The 14,067-nt window shown below is 38.3% G+C and overlaps 1 protein-coding gene across 1 annotated transcript in view; it reads right to left on the bottom strand.

The window, feature by feature from the left end:
- The window catches only part of FAM81A (family with sequence similarity 81 member A), a 79,766-nt gene extending 66,408 nt beyond the window's left edge, over positions 1 to 13,358 (bottom strand). Inside the window, exon 1 of the mRNA XM_044662382.1 lies at positions 13,284 to 13,358. The gene's annotated coding sequence lies outside the window, so the exon portion shown is untranslated. The remainder of the gene's footprint in view (positions 1 to 13,283) is intronic.
- Between the last annotated feature and the right edge of the window lie 709 nt (positions 13,359 to 14,067).

Here is a 14,067-nt window from a genome sequence, read left to right as displayed (position 1 = left end):
GACTTAAGCCAGGCAGGGCCCAGAGAATGGCAGTACTGGAGTGGGAATCCTCACAGCAGAGTCCAGAGATGTTACAGGATGCCAGGAGCCAACACCTTCAGAACTGATGATCCAAAGCAGCCCAGTAGGGAGAGGAAGTCTACAAGCTGTCCACCAGATCACAGGTCACTTCCCTACTCAGTGCTGTCTTGCAGGATTGATGTCCTCAGCTTTCAACCTTCACCACTCTCCAAGATCTCAGGGAATCAGGGTACAGTTCCACTAGCTCTGAGGTCTCCCAGGGTCAGTTACAGCTTGTCCCAACCACCATGGAGTCTGTTTCAGAGAGCAAGCCACACTTCCTGCTTCCCCATTCCGTCTGGAATTCTCCAGCCCTTCCTGTTAAGTCTCCTACATAATAACTAAGTAATCTTCCTCACAACAATATAAACAGGCAATTTTTAGATGAAGAAATCAAAGGCATCAATAATCATATGAAAAGTGTTCTAAATCACTCTTGATTAGAGAAATGCAAATTAAAACAATTCTGAGGTACCACCTCACAGCTATCAGATTAGCCAATATGACAGAAAAGGAAAGTGATACATGTTGGAGGGAATGTGGCAAAATTGGGACATTAATGCATCTTTGCTGGAATTGTGAACTGATTCAACCATTCTGGAAAACAATTTAGAATTATGCTCAAAGGGCTCTAAAACTGTGCATACTCTTTGATACTGTAATACCATTATTGGGTCTGTTTATCAAAGAGATCATAAAAAAGGAAAAAGGACCTACTTATACAAAATATTTATAGTAGCTCTTTTTGTGGTGGCAAAGAACTGGAAATTTTGAGGAGATATCCAATTGGGGAATGACAAAACAAATTGTGATATATGTTGGTCATTGAATACTATTGTGATATTAAAAATGATAAGCAAGATGATTTCAGAAAAAGCTGGAAAGGTTTACATACACCAATACAGAGCAAAATAAGCAGAACTAAGAGAACATTGTATATAGTAATAGCAATATTGTCTGATGATCAACTGTGAAAGACTTAGCTACTCTCAGCAATATAATGATCCAGGACAATTCTGAAGGACTTATAACAAAGATTGCTATCTACCTCCAGAGAAAGAATTGTTGGAGTCAGAATGCTGATCAATGCACACTATTTTTCACATTAGTTTATATTTTTATTTTGTAGTTTTGATATTAGATGAGTATTCTCTTATAACAATACTCAGTATAAAAGTATGTTTTGCATAATAACACATATATAAATCCAGATCAAATTACTTACTATCTCTCACAGTGAGAGGGAAGGGAGGGAAAGAGACAATTTGGATCTTATTTCAGAAAATGTATGTTGAAAGTTGTCATTATGTATAATTGGGAAAATAAAATATCTTTGAATTTTAAAAATGTAATCCTTTAATGTAGTCTCCAAAACAAAATAAAACCCATCCATTTATACTTGATCCTATCTCCCACTATTCCCAGAAGATTGCCCCTACAATCATCCCTTACTCTTTTTTACTACTCTCTGAACTATCCCTCCCATCAAGTTCCTTCTGTAAGAGTGAGATATTCTATCCATCTTTCTTCACTATAGTCCTAAATCAAGTTCCTGAGATCCAGCGCCAACTAAGAAGAACCTTATCAGAACCCAGTGACCTGTCTGAGACTTAGGCGGGAGCAGAGTTGGCTCAAGACAAGTTGGTGAATTCCCCATTGTACTGTACCCTATCTGCTACTAATAGACTAGTTCTTCAAAATAATAATTTGAGGACCAAATTAGATCAGGAAGTTAGATAGTGAGACAGAGAGAGTAAATTAGGAAGCTTCGAGATCCAGAAGAGGACTATATTAGGAGTCCTGTAGATTTTGGGAGGAGATTAGAGAGAAAGATTAGGGTCATCTTTCTCTTTGGTCCTCTCTCCATCCTTAGTTAACTAATAAACCAATTTACCGTTTATGTCATCAAAAGAAGCAGTCAGATTGCGTTAAACTTCATCAACCTGCAGGTGAGGCCTACTATCTGGGCCAATAGCCTGTTAACACCTAATACCGAGTTCAGCACTGGTCTAAAACTTTGATTACAAACAATTTACTCATTTCAGGTTTAATTCACATATTTCACATCCTAAAAACTTCTCCTTTTAGTTCCATGCATGTGCCAGCCCTCTTCTGCAAAGTCCTGCACCAGACTTTTGCAGAAGCTCTTGCCTGTCTCTCTCTTACAAAAAGTCTGGTGAACAGAGAGATAAAATCAATGGTGGGAAAACTTTGTACAAAGATTCATTTAAAGTAGCCAGAAATTCTTCCTTTAGCTTTGTTCTACCCTCCATCCAAGGCCTCATGCAGAACTACATATTTCTGCTTATGAAATGTTGTATGGCCATAAACCCTTACAAGTGAAAATATGTAAACCAGCCTATGTCTTTATGCTAGGAGGAGAAATGCAAATAGCATCTGTGGGAAGCCGTTCTATGTATTAAAACCTTTGGAGAAATAGGATCAAATTTAGGGCCTGTTATCTGGATTCCCTACGTGACCAATCCAGGCTGAGGCAGTCTTTGTGTTTGGTCCTGGTCACCTGAGCCCCCAAAAAGGCTCTGGTACCAGCAGGTAGGTTAATCCAAAATCAACTTGATCCCTCCAAGAGGCTATTAGGAGTCATTTAGAGAAACAGAGTCTGTAACAGATATTTCATCTGGATCCCATTACAAAATCATCGGCAAGTAAAACTGTGTGTATGATTTTTCTGCACTGCATGTCAGGAATGCAGACAGAATGGGCCATCTAAGATAAAAATCTGAGGCTCCTCTTTTGACTCAGTTTTGATCCCCACCTTTCTTAGAACTCCTATTGGAAAACTTTGAAGCGGCAGACCAGCATCTACTGAGTTAATGATTCCTCTCCTTGATAATTAAGAAGCCTGGACCCTGACAAACATTACTTAAGATAAGTCTGCATACTTAGATAAGTATGGCGCTTTTAGTCTTGACTTTATTTGTCCAGGTGCCTATAATCCTGGAAGATAGAACTCAATAAGTGAGCATCTCCATAAAAATATTTCCTCTCCCAGAATTATCCCTACTAATTGATGGTTGGAATTTGGCCATTGTCTTGGTACTTATACCTTTACTCTTTAGACTTTAATGGGTTATGTATGATCTGTTACCCCTTCATAGCTGTGTTCTTTGTTTGAAACCAGTATATAATAAACTCCCAAGCCCACAGACTTTGGAACAGCATGGGCTAACCACTAGTCTAGTTGTTCTCATTTTCTTTCTCCTGCCTTAACCATCCTATGCCACCACGCCGCTCAGGACCCCAAAAAATCATATAGAGGCATGGCCCCCTATAAGCATCTTACATAACAGCTTTACAAGCTAGACTAAGAGAGTTACATGACATGGATCTTTTACAACAATCTGGACCATTACACTTCATAACATAAAACCAGGAGATTCAATATATAGGACTACATAAAGTTTTCTTAGTAACACCTTCAGAGATAAAAATATTAGAGAAAGAACCATGGATTCATTGTTCACATGTAAAACTCACAATGAAAATGGAGGAGAAAGAGACAGAGATAGATTTAGAAGATATAGAAGGAGAAGGAGAAAGAGAAAGAGATGAGATAGAAAGCAGTTACTTAGAAGAAAGCTGAAAGAGAAATTAGGCAACTGAGACGACCAGCAGAAAGTTCAAAAGGAGGGGACGATGTAGTACAAGAGGAGAATTCAAGCAGACCAGAATGGAAAAGGATGAAAGCAGACATTGAGATGACAGAAAAAGGCAGAAGCAGATGACCTAACACTGAAAGGACAGCAAAGACTGTACAGGAATCTTCAGAGAAGAGGATCAGACAGACGAGGAATGGACTCCAGAGAGTGAGATAAATGTGTCATTAAACACACTACATTTCCAAAAAAGTTTTATGCAATATTACATACAAGAAAAGAAGAGAACCATCAGGCAACATGAGAAGAGAAAAAATTGAAGATTAAGTAAGTAGGTTCCGTGCAACAAGCACATAAAGGATACATGTTTCACTAACTGTTATAAGATCTGCATCTGATACAATATCCATGTAGATAAATAGATATTTATGAATTGGTTGATATAGTAATAAAGGAAGTATACATATTAGATTTTTGAGGTCTTACAGAGGTCTTTGAGAGCTTAGAAGCTCTGTTTAAGATATTCTACTTAGGTAACATCAGAAAACATACATAGATCAATAAAGAGATTAGATACAATACATACACTACATATTACACAGCCTTGGCTGATCCTGGTCTCCTATCCAGGATCATAATCCAAGATCCACAACTTAATTATATATATATATTTCTGAGATTCTATCTTGGGCACCATTCTCTATACAACTATTAGTGATTTAATCAGCTCCTATAAATTCAATTACCATCTCTATAACGATGACTTCTAGACCTTTATAGCCATCTCTTTGTTGAGTTCCAGTCTTTTGTCACCAACTGTCGACTGGATATTTTCAACTAGATGTCCCTTAGGCATCGAAAATTGAACATATGCAAAACAGATTTCATCTTTCCCAACCTCTTATTTCTTTCCTCTTTATCTTTCATCTTTGCTCATTATCTTTCTTCTCCTCTTCTAAAATTCCTTATTTCTGTCAAGAGAACCATCATTCTTTTAAGTCACAAATTTGCAACTTGAGTCATCTGTTTCTTTTTTTTACTATCATTCTGTTCCTATATTCAGTTGTTTTAGTCATAACTTAATTCTTCATGACCCCATTAGTTTTTTTTAGCAAAAATACTAGAATAAATTGCCATTTCCTTCTCCATCTTAATTTATAGATGAGAAACTGAGGTAAACAGGGTTAAGTGACTCGCCCATGGTCGGCTAATACATGTCTTGAGTTCTGATTTGCACTCACGTCTTCCAGACTCCAGGCCTGGAACTCTATTCAGTGAGCCACCTAGATGCCCGCACTATCTCCAATATCCAAAAGCTTGCAAAGTTTTGGTAATTCAGTCTTCACAACTATACTAGTTGAGCCCTCAACATCTCTTACCTAGACTATTAAAAATTTACTATTTAGTTTTCTAACTTTGAATCTCTTCTCCAATTCATATGCCACACATCTACCAAAGGAATATTCCTAATGAAAACGTTTGACAGTAATACCCTTGCTCAAGAAGTTCAAGTGGGTCTATCACTTAGAGAATCAAATACAACTTTTGGGGGGCAGAAGTCCAAGGTTGCTGGAGAAGGTGGAGGTCCATGTAATTTTCACTTGTTAGAAGAACAAAAGGAATAGACATTGGCACAGTTACTTGAAAACAGGGCAAATGAGCTAAGAGACGAAGAAGGCAACATCAACTGTCAATAAACTCTAACTCCAGGCGGAGGGAGAGTCTAGCCTTAAATAGAGTTGTTTTTCAACTGGCTATTACTTAAAATGGCTTCAGTTAGTTGATTATGATACTTTGTGGCAGATTACTGAAGCTGTGACAAGTCTGATTACTATATATATACATATATATATAATATGTATGTATTTATGTATGCATGTGTTCCACGACCTTATATATATATCCTAGGGAAAGTCTCTTGCAAAGAGATCAGCTGGCGAGTTGTTGAAGGTTTTTGACATAGAGTAAGAGTCACAAATAACATACCCTGTGCAAAGTAAACAAAGGCATAGCTAACTCCAGAATAGACAGAGGTTGTAGGAAAATATTTGCTTCTCTATAACTGGTGCAGTAAAAGATATGTCACTGGCTTCCCTATTTTCTCTGACAAAGTCAAAAATCATGGGACACACAGAGGTCATTTAGTCTAACTCCTTATCTGAAAAATAAATCCCCTCTACAACCACCCCGCTAGGGAAATCTTTTACCCTTTCTTGAAGTTCCTCTGTACCAGGGAACCCATCAAAAGATAATCCATTTAATTTTTGCCCAGCTCTAGCAGTTAGAAAATTATTTTTTATTAAACTGAAATGTCTCTCTAGTTTCTACCAAGTGGTCTTAAGTTTTGCCTTCTGGAACAAGTAAAATAAATCTAAACCCTTTTCTTCTTACACCACTCCAATTACCTGAAGACAACAATCTTGTTCTAAATCTTCTCTACTCCCATCTATAAACATCTCCAACTGATTTCACAAAATCCCTGAGTCAACTTTTAAAAATCAATTGCAGTTTATTTTATCCTACTCTTATGGAAAAGATGAAAAAAATTTTTTTAACTTCTTAAATAGATTATAAACAGATCCTTGAGGCAAGGTGTCTTATGTGTCTTTTATCTCCCCATAGTGCCTCTTTACACAGAAATGCACAACAAATATTTGTTGGTTTGATTTTTAAATCTTTAATCCATAGTTTCAAATATTTCCTTCTCTTTTTTTGAGTGATATTTCCCATGCTAAAAAAGGGTCCCATTTCACCTGCAAATTTGGCAGGCTATTCTAGCTGGCCCTTCAGTGAAAAATAAAAGTCTGAATATTATTTTTAGATGGGTTGCTTTTCTAAAAAATAATGCAGCAACTATATTTGGCAGCTTCTTTCTAACATAGGGGGTAGGGGGGTGGAACTTTCCCAAACAGTAGAGAATCTGCCAAATGCAAGAGCTAAAATAGAAAAATATTATCCAAAAACTAATGTGTACATCTTAAATTGTTACATCCTAAATGCACCAATCATTGAGAAGCAAGCACTTTATTACAACCTTAATCTTTTCTGTAGACAACTATGATTTCATTTAATTGTTGCTATTGGTGACTTTTGTCATTATATTAAACTATGTCAGAAAAAAAGTTGAGGGGGTAGAACTATAAAATCTCTTTCAACTCTAAAAAGGCTCTAATTTTATGACAATGAATATCTTTTAACTGCTTGGGTTTGGTATTAATTTTATAACTATTTGGGAAAGAGCAGGGGAAGGATTGCAAATTCTTCTCTCCATAATTAAAAAAGAAAAAAAAACTAAACTGAAATCGACAAAAAAAAAAAAGCTTAAGGCACTAGGAGTGTCTGAATAACATCTTCCCAGTTAACAATTTTAAGAATCCCATAATGTGAAAGCAACCCCACACACATTCTCTCCCACATAAACACATTTTTTTTAGAAGCTACACTAAGCAACAGAGCAGACTCTCCCATTTAACTTCTCTCACTACCTTATTCAGAAAATAATCTCCCACCAAAGTATTCCTTGATAAAATAGAGCTGACCACTACATAACAAGAACAAAAAACATTTTGACAGTCTGAAAGTTTCTATCTCACCAAGACCTAAATTATGTGGCATCAGAAAGCAAGTTCTTCTATGTAAAAAATTAAAAATCTGCCTCCTTTTAACATAAAATTTTATTTATATTTGTGTTTTTTAAGTGCCCAAAAGTAACAAGAAATATTCATTTATGTGATTTGGATCACAGGGAAACTTTTTTTTATTATCAAGAACCCTCTGATTGTGGGAAAGGAAAAGAGCAAAGAAAAAAGAGAAATAAACTGCAGGCCACATATAAACAAAAGCAACTTATTTGGACATGCAGGAAAAGAGTTAGAGAGAAAAACAAATTCAACTCATTTTAAATTAAAAATAAGAAGTGGACATAAAATATTAATATGTAAGACAATGTGGAAGAAAAGAGAAGAAAGTTGAGATACAGAAAAAGGTAAAGAAAATAAGAAAGAGAGAGGAGGAAGGACAGAAAAGATGGGTGAAGGAAAGATGAAAGTCAGAGGGGGAGAGAAAAGAAAGACAAAAAGAGATTTAATTGTGAGATGATGGAATTAAACTGTTTTTGTCCTATCTGACTTCTTTTTTTTTCAAATTTCTACAATGTTTTTTAACTATTATCAGGTTTTTGTTTGGGGGTGAATTTTTTTCACTAGCTATTATATTCAAAGAGGACATGTTAAAAAGAAAAAGAAAAAACATATCATAATTAAAAATTTAAATAGTTTTTTAAATTATTCTTAACTCAATTTTTCAAGGTAAGAACACAGTTTTCTTTGCTTCAACATCCCTCAACTAAAGTCTTATTACTCTAAGGCTCCACCCTGGTATGTAGATGGGTTCTCAAAGGCTTTCAAATGGAAAGTTCATAAAAAAATGAGAATTTATTAAGAATCTATTATAAGTCAGGCATTGTTCTACCACTGTAGACACAAATAAAAAAATGATAATACTTGATGTAAGGTAGCTTAAGGAAAGGTAGTTGGCAACAGAGTGCCAGTTTTGGAGTCAGGAAGACTAATCTTCCGGAGTTCAAATTTGGCCTGTGATGCTAGCTGTGTGACCCTGAGCAAGTCACTTACCCCTATTTGCTTTAACTTCCTCATCTATAAAACGAGCTGGAGAAGGAAATAGCAAAACACTCTAGTATCTTTGGCAAGAAAAGTCCGAATGAGGTCACAAAGAATTGGAGATGACTGAAATCACTGAACAACAGAATTATAGTTTACTAAGCTGGAAAGGCAGTAGATATAGCACAATGATGATGGCACAAAGTGATGATATGTCTTTCATTCAGAAATTAGCCCAAAAATGTCATCACCAGAGGACTGGTCATTAGGTAATTAATTTTAATGACAACTAATGAAATTCAATTACTAAAACCAAACTACTAGTTTTTTACTTTTTTTAATTACTAAAACTAGTTTGTGTGGAAGTATTCAAGTAAAATCCTTGAAGCATGCAAGGACAAAATTTTGTTGGGCAAAGGATTACTTACATGAGTGAAAAGGTATTGTTTCTCCTTACTTCAAAGTAAAGGGGATGAACATATTTTTTTAGACATTGGGGAAAAACTAACAGAGAGTTTGGAGATTGTAAAGAGAGGAAATAACTGACAACAATGTCCTAAAAGTCACAGGAGTTGTGATCAAGGGCATTAACAGAAAATTTAGCCTTTTAAAAAGGTAGAAGAAAACCTTTTTCCTCCATGACAGATATATAAGAAAAATTGAGTTTTCTCAACACAGAAATTCTGAAGTGATGAAGGGCTCAAAGGAGTTTGGCTCACACACAATGGGAAGAAGAAGTAGTTAATGTCTATTGCCCAGATTTCAATGTGTATCTGAGTTGACCCTCTTATCTAAAAGTATGCATATCTGGAACACAATACACAGATGGAAAATGAGCTGGACCGAACAAGGAACTCTGAAGAACAGGAAGAAAGGACGTTCATTTCCAACCAGTTCCTTAGCTTGGTTTCTACTCTATAAATATCACGCCTCCCCCAGTATAAACTTAACACCTTCATGCCATCTTCATGCAAATTGACTCAACTTTTGCTACTCAACACTTTCTGAATACACTCAGTCTCCTCTTCCTTCAGGCTGAGCAATAAACTCCCTCTAAAGGTTCCCTTTTAAGGGCTCAGAATTTCCAGTCAACTCTTCATTTCCCACCAGTTCTACTTGGTTTCCACTCCATGAACTTAATGACCCAGAGTACCATTCGGTACTCCTCCTGCTTTTGCAGTTTTTTTTTTCTGTTTTGCCTTCCCCCATCAAACTCTAAGCTCCTTTTAGGGCAGAGACTGTCCTTTTCTTATATGTATTCCCAGCTTAGCACAATACCTGGCACAGAGTAAGATTATTGACAACTAAGATTTACATCAAGAATAGTATGACAGAAAGAGAAGATATCACACGTAGCAAATAAATGGCTAGTATTACACCAGTTAGTCTCATGCCATAAGGATAAATGAAGAAGCTCCTTCACACACTGTTTGAACATTCAAACCTTCTGGAAGACTTAGATGGGTTTTGTTAATTCATTGTTGGAAGGAGCTCCTGAATCAACCAAATTACAGATCCATTTGAATATCTGACAGTACCTCAAGCAGGAAGGTCTTAATCATCTTGGTAAAGGAGGAGGCAAGTAAGTGTGAAAAGGTGGAAGGCAGATTAGAAGAATAGGAAGTATAAAAAATATGTGGAACAGTCTCTGTTACAAGTTACTTGTTAAGCAGTAAATAAAAGGATAAACAACATTAGTAACTGACCAGTTAAAATTGTTTAGTAAAATCTGTAGTGGACTCAAGTCATTTTTTAAAAAAACTATACATAACAATGCTTAGCAGTACATGTTTGAGAGTTAAAAAATGAAATCAAGATAATTCAGGACTGGGATTTGGTATGGGGTGTTGGCAAAAGGTCAAGTAAATAAAGAATTCTAGGGGGGGGCAGCTGGGTAGCTCAGTGGATTGAGAGCCAGGCCTAGAGATGGGAGGTCCTAGATTCAAGTCTGGCCTCAGTCACTTCCTAGCTGTGTGACCCTGGGCAAGTCACTTGATCCCCATTGCCTACCCTTACCACTCTTCTGCCTTGGAGCCAATACACAATATTGACTCTAAGATGGAAGGTAAGGGTTTAAAAAAAAAAAAAAAGAATTCTAGGATGCTAGACAAAACTGCATTGAAATGGCAACTCTCCATTATAGAGGACAAGTGAAGCCAAGTGGGGACTGACAAACTAGAAGAAAAGTAATAGACTGGAAGAACAGTCAAAGAAAGAGAGGTCACGAAGAAAGCTAAAAGCAATTTTAGTGTCATGAGGAAATAAGACATAAAGGACATACCAGATTATGATCAAAAAGAAGACATAAGAGGTAAGAGGTAGAGCAATTCTAAGTAAAGAATTCTCCAAAGTGTGGCCAAACTAGTGAAGGGCTGAAGCAGAATAGTGATGAAAACCATAGGAGCTGAAGAATTTTAAAGTCAGATGTTAAATGGTTAAGACATAGACACTAAGTAAGATAATGGCAAGAGACAGGATAGAGAGGAAAACCATGAGCCAGGTGGTTTGAAATCAATAAGGAAGATAGAAGAGTAAAAGAAATTGATATCATCTTTTCTAGTCCACTAGGAAACTAGCTTTTGACTGCAAAAGGGACAACCAAGCAGAGACTGGTGTTTCTCTTTCTAACTTTTGCTGCTGAGATGCTGATGACTTATATGCATTTATTTTGTATCCTGCCACTTTGCTAAAATTGTTGATTATTTCCACTAGTTTTTTAGTTGATGAGGCAGAGACTGGGAAGGGAATTCATCCCAGAAAATTCTATTGATAATCTGAGGTATAAATTAAGTAATTTATAGTCTCAGTACAGCATTCTAGAATTCTTACTTATTTGACTTAATATCAGTCCCTTTGCCATTAAACAACACAGCCCCTTCTCTTAGCAATAGTTAAGTTGACAAATAATTTGTTTTCAATCTGGCCTACTTTTAGTTTTGTTGTTTTCTGGTTGGCTTATAGGGTATTTCCCAGAGGCTGGGAAGAATAGTAAATCATTCAGAATCTTCTTCCCCACACCCCCAGGACCATATTTATATAAAGGTAAAACTGGGCTAAAATGAATATCAATGACAAAGGTAATTCGCACTTAGAGAGCTTAAATCCAGCAAAGAGGTAGGTAAAGGAAAGAAATGTTCCCATTTTGCAAAACAGCTAACAGAATCTTAGCAACTAGAACCCAATTCATTCTGCTTTGTTTTTTCCACTACACAATACTGCCTTGAGACAGAAGTCATAAAAGGTAAATCTAAGAACTCTGTGAAAAAATGAGGAAGGGCAGTACCACCCTTTTTGCCTAGGTTAAAATGAGGGGTTTATGGGACAGACTGAAAGCCAGGCCTAGAGACAGAAAGTCATGGGTTCAAATATGACCTCAGACACTAGCTGTGTGACCCTGGGCAGGTCTCTCAACCCCTACTGCCTAGCTCTTCCCACTCTTCTGCCTTGGAACCAATACATAGTATTGATTCTAAGACAGAAAGTAAGGGTTTAAAAAAAAGTGAAGGGTTCATTATGGGTTAATTATGTGGATTTGAACTGTTAAGTTTTTTGTAATATTAGCTTGCTGAGTCCAATTTCCAGGTCCTCTCACTCTCCTCCTTCACCCTGATCCCTTAACCTTTGGTCACTACCCAGGCAAAAGTCAATTGCTTTAGCCTAGGCATGGCTCTAATCACAGACCATACTTCCTTTAGCAGATAGTGAAATCTGAATTTTAAAATCTAAAACTTGAATTTTTAAAACTAAATTATATCTATGCATCCGTTTGTTAAAAGTGAATCCATCTCCTTAGCACTGGTTCCAGTTTATTCATGTTAAATCATTAACATCACCAGAACTGAGTAAAAAAAAAAAAAAACTCATACATATTGAAGAAATGACTCACATCATTCCCAGACTCATCTACTATTGGGTTTTGATTTTACCTGTGTCTTACACTCCAGAAAACGAAGAACTCAAGAGGTTCCCAGCTCTGTTAAAGATTGAGACAACTAACTAGTCTAAAAAGTGGACAATGTAAAAGTGACTACCCTCACAATGATCTTTAACAAAATTATTGGCATTTCTCTGGATTCCTAATCCACTCCACATAAACAAGTGGGATAAGTAATTAACCTTTCTGACTCTAGTTTTTCAAAAGAGAAAAGTGATTAACTCTTCTTTTTCAAAACTGGTTTTTCAGATGAAAAAAGTAATTAACTCTTTGGTGTCCTATGTTTTTCAAATGAGAAAAGTAATTAACCCTTTTGTCTCCAAACTGTTTTTTCCCTTCAGAATAAAGTGCTCTTTCCCTTAACTCCCATTATATTTTAAAAAAATTTTTGATGGAGCTAAAATAATGACTGAGTTTTCAACTTGCTTTTGATTCTCGCAACAACCCTGTGAGATGTGTTAGTTATTTTTACAGATGAAGAACCTGAAGGCTGAGAGGGGACTTTAGAGATAATCATCTGGTCCAACCTCCTCATTCTGCAGATGAGGAAACTGAGGTCCAGCAAAAATGACGGAGTTGGATTCAGAGGTACATTCCAGATCTAAATTCTATAAGTGAAAAAAATAGCCGAAAGTCACACAAATGATTTAGTGATAAGAGCCAAACTAGAACCCAAGTATTCAGTCAATGCCCTCTCTAATATAACTCAAAGAAATAGCAACATTGTTGGGGTTAGCCAGCATGCAACACCTCCAATCCCCACAGCAATGTCAGTTGTCTTAGGGTCCAACTTAGGCTTCCGCATACATCACTCCCTCTACCTGGTTCCCGCCCTTAAGTCCCGCCAGGCTTGCTACCCCAAGGTCAGTCACAGAGAAGGTGCTCCCAGCAGTACTAGACCCTCTACTACGCCCCTACTCCCCACCAGAGGAGGAGAAGGGGAGGGGGAGGGGGAGGACTACGAAGCCGCCGCCGCCGCCTCAACAGCAGCCTCCCTTCTTCCTTCCTTCCCACCCGCCTCCCGGGGTGGGTCCCGGCGGGAGCTACACTCACCGGCACTGGGGGCGGGCGGGATGCGGCTACCCATTTCCTCCAGCCTCCCTGCTGGGCGGCGACCGGACCTAGGCGATCCAGAAGCGGAGCACGCGCCCCTCGCCACTGACCCCACTCTCCGCCGCACCCCTCCCTCCCCTGCAGCGGGAAGAGCTGGCCAATCGGCTCACGTCTTGCGGCCTCAGACTCAGCGCGTGCCAGCTCCCCCCTTAACCCCCCCACCCCAGTGAGTTCGCTCCTCGGCGTCTCGAGACCCGCCCCAGCCCCGCAGCGCGCGCCGGAGCCGAGCGGTTTCCGGGAGCCCGTTGCCTGGACGCGGTTGCTTGGCAGCCCGAAGTGGAGGCTTTCCCCGCCAACCCCAGCCCCTGACAGGTTGCACTGCCCCTCCTCCCTCCTCGTTCCCACACCGAAAATAGTCTCCCCTCGTCGTCGCTGTTGTTTTCCTTCAAGCTCCCGGTAGCTGACGGGGCGGGGATTTCTACTGCTGGAAAATAAATCCCTGGGGTGGAGCGGCTATGTCGGAGGGAAGGATGCAGCGCGGCGTGGTCCATAAAAACAATAAGTTCCCTTTTTTTAACCCTATACTGGGGGAAGAAAGGATTGCTATGATTTGGACCCATAGATCTGACCCTCCAATTAGTAAGCCTTGGTCACGCCTCACCTGAGCAAGGTGAATGAATACTTACTGGAGGAGGAAGAAAGCGAGTTTTCATGAATTACCTTGCAGTCCGCAACTGAAACTCAACTCGGTTACTTCCCTGGACAGTGCCTCACTTAATTTGCA

This window comes from Gracilinanus agilis, chromosome 2, assembly GCF_016433145.1.
Source record: "Gracilinanus agilis isolate LMUSP501 chromosome 2, AgileGrace, whole genome shotgun sequence".
Taxonomy (NCBI): Eukaryota; Metazoa; Chordata; class Mammalia; order Didelphimorphia; family Didelphidae; genus Gracilinanus; species Gracilinanus agilis.
The sequence above is the reverse complement of the archived record's forward strand: the minus strand, read 5'-3'. Positions and strand labels throughout refer to the sequence as shown.